We start from the raw sequence: 3299 nt of genomic DNA on the forward strand, positions 1-3299 counted from the left end.
AAATCTCTAGTTAAATTTCTTCCAGCCACATGAAGTTTTTCAACTTTTTAAAATTCACTATATCTATTTTCCCTCATTAAAAAAAAAAGTGTTAATACAGTTTTGTTCGTGTGAACAGATCCTAATTAAAACGATGTTGGAATAATAAGCGAAAATTAATACTCTGGTTTAATAACGGTGGATTGGTAGAATCGTTTAGGAATCAGACGATAGTAATCCAGTATTTTCCCGAGTTCAAAACCTACCGGTGTCAACTTTGTTTTACCAGTGTCGTTAAAGACAAGTCAAGAATTAGGGTTGGTTTATAACCCAATAACGCATCCTAAATATGAGTAGAATTACAATAATTCTTTCCATTATAGATACAGATCTAGAATTTGGGGGAAGGGACCAGTCGATTACGTCGACCCCAGTTCTGATACTTTATCGACCGAACCCCAATTATTTCATCTACTATTTGTTGGTAGTAGTTAACAACCCATAAATGTTTTGCTAGGTAGACAACTTCCAATGACGCAGGCCTGTCACAATGTTTATGACGAGATATAGAGTAATACACAATAATATTTGTGTGTGTGTGTGTATGTGTGTGAGAGAGAGAGAGAACGAAAATAGCATAATTAGTCACACACACACGAATAAAGTGTGAAAGTGGAAAAGTAGAGTGATTGATAGAAATGGATATGAAAAGAGAGAAATTTAAACAGAAAGAGAATAAAAGAGAAATCTGATAAATCATCAAATGGATTGAAATTTCACTATGAAATAAATAATTCATTTGAGATAATACAATTGATTGCATAAATAACTGGTTTAATTGAAATTTCTAATACTGATTAAGTAAATGAGTGGCTTCTTTAAAATGTTATTATCGATTGCTTAAATAAATAACTTGCGCTAAAAGAACGGGGTAGATTAAGCTTTGAAATAACTATTCTTTGAAATAACTATTCTTAACAGGAAGAAAACCAGAAATTTTAGGGTAAGGGTTACTTCGGTTAAACTGACCCCAGTACTTGACAAGTGCTTTTGTTTTATTGACCCTGCCGGAGGAAATGAAAAGTAAAGTTGAGTTTTAAAAATAATGTAAGTTAAATATACGTGATATTGTTTTTTACTTTTTGTTCCTTTCCGTATATGAAAAAAAAATGACAAATGAAATTATCAAGCGGGCGTCATTTTAGCCTGAAGGGGTAAAGTGACAGAAGTTAGTGGCTCCTGACTTTTGAGGTCATAATTGTTGTCACTGGAGCAACAAAGAAAATGCCTCCAGCAAGTAATCGGAAGAATGAGAGAAGAAAGGACTACAAACGTAGTTGACTTGATAACAAAACTTTTTTTCTACTTTCGACGTCCGATTCATAAGAGACTGAAAACAACCGAAAGTTTCCTTTTTTCTCAATCGGATTTGTTTTGATTTAAAAAAAAAAACTTTCTGTGTATTTTTTTAAGAGTAGGGATCTGATAACTGATAATAAAAGGATAAGTGAAAGTTCAAACAAAGGAGATATGTGGAAAAGTTTTAACTTACTTGGATATATATATTTTAAATGTCCCTGGACTTGGAAAAAAAAGTATAACAATAATTCGGTGACAAGGAATTTCGAGTAAAACCTGACAACATTCACTGTTGAAACTAAACAACTTGTTGACAGCTGTGACTTAGCCGCGAGATGTCGCCTCAGTACGTCAACGTCCCGGGTGGGTGCAGACGAAAGAGGAGGTCGCACTTGGGACACAGAAACAATTATTAAAAAGTTTTCAAAGTTTTCGAAAACAAATACAACTCCACCAGAATTAATTGTACTTTACGTAATATAAAGATATTTAATTACTAAGTCGAAGAATGTACTAGTTACTCATTTATTTTGTCAAAGAGTGATTTCCAATAGAACATTATATAAACAACCTAATCGATTATACCATATCGATATATTTTAATACATCTATTTGCGTAATATGTTTTACTTTTTAAAAATCCATATATTTTAGTTTTTTACGTTTGTCTTTCTACGGTTTAACGCTTAGTCCAAATTCTGATAGTTGTAAATAAAATAACAATGTATACATTTCGATTAAGCTATATTTGCAATCGATTGACATACCTATATATTCCTTTATATATTTTGTCTCTCTCCTGACCTACTATGAAAATAATTTCCTACGTAACATTAGAAAAACGAAATGGGATTTTCTCTTTATTTCCTCATTTATTTATTTTGCCTAAGAAAACGCTCTAAAGCTGACAATATACTAGACACTATAATTTACAATCAGGGGATCTAAACAGGTTTGTTTTACTCCCAGACAGGCTTCAAATTACAACGACGGTAAAGACGGCGACCTGGAAGACTCGTTAGCGCGTTGGACAAAACGTCGAAGGGCATTTCTTCTGGTTCCATATGATCACAGTTCAAATTCCGCCGTGGTCGACTTTGCCTTTCGTCCATTCAGGATCGACAAAAGAAGTGCAAATTAAAAACTGAGATCGATGTAATCGACCTGTCTCCTTCCACCAAACTTTCAGGCTGTATGCCTATAGTCAAAAGAAATTACAGCTGCTGTAGGGTCTTACATATACATAACACAGTAAATCTTGAAAAACTTCGATTTATTAAGATTATTCGTGTAGTTAGTGTATAAGAATTCACTCTGGGAGTGTTTAAATCTGAAATAACAAATATAGTTGAGATAGCTGGAAAAACAAACAGTACAGTAATTGGAGCAGGTCTAAAAACCTTCAATGTGATTTTATTGGAGTTATCTCCCTTGAGCGTTTTGTTGTTTTTAAAGTTTTTAACAGGGGATTTTTGTTCACTGATAATATGGGTAACCTGACTTGATTAAAGGTTTCTAAATGACTGTATTATGTATGCAAAACCCGTCCATCATCATCATCATCATCATCCTTTAACGTCCGTTTTCCATGCTGGTATGAGTAAGCAAGTCTGACCAGAGCTGGCAAGCCGGAGAACAGCACCAGATTCCAGTCTGATTTGGTTTGGTTTCTACGGTTTCTAATGTCAACCACTTTACAGCGTGTGTGTGTGTGGATTTAGAATACAGAATGCTTCTCTAATTATACACCACCACAGCCATATTGATGACACTATCAGTGGTTCTCTACCAGGGTCCATATGGCACTCAAGAGGAGGGGGGGGGTCCACATTAGATTTTGTAGTTAAAAATTTGTTATACATCTACCATACACAAAATATTTTAATTTTTTTGCTGTACTCAAGAAGACTTGTCCTCCACAGCAGAAGTGTCAACGTTGCTCCCAACGATGAAAGGGATTG

General features: G+C 34.3%; 1 protein-coding gene across 3 annotated transcripts in view; it reads right to left on the reverse strand.

Moving 5' to 3' along the window:
* LOC106869750 (EF-hand calcium-binding domain-containing protein 4B) overlaps positions 1-1702 on the reverse strand; it is a 113286-nt gene extending 111584 nt beyond the window's left edge. Inside the window, exon 1 of one of the 3 annotated variants that reach the window (XM_014915613.2) lies at positions 1532-1702. The gene's annotated coding sequence lies outside the window, so the exon portion shown is untranslated. The remainder of the gene's footprint in view (positions 1-1531) is intronic. The other 2 variants (XM_014915614.2, XM_014915615.2) reach the window with 2 other exon arrangements.
* Positions 1703-3299: the final 1597 nt, after the last annotated feature.

This window comes from Octopus bimaculoides, chromosome 7, assembly GCF_001194135.2.
Source record: "Octopus bimaculoides isolate UCB-OBI-ISO-001 chromosome 7, ASM119413v2, whole genome shotgun sequence".
NCBI lineage: Eukaryota > Metazoa > Mollusca > Cephalopoda > Octopoda > Octopodidae > Octopus > Octopus bimaculoides.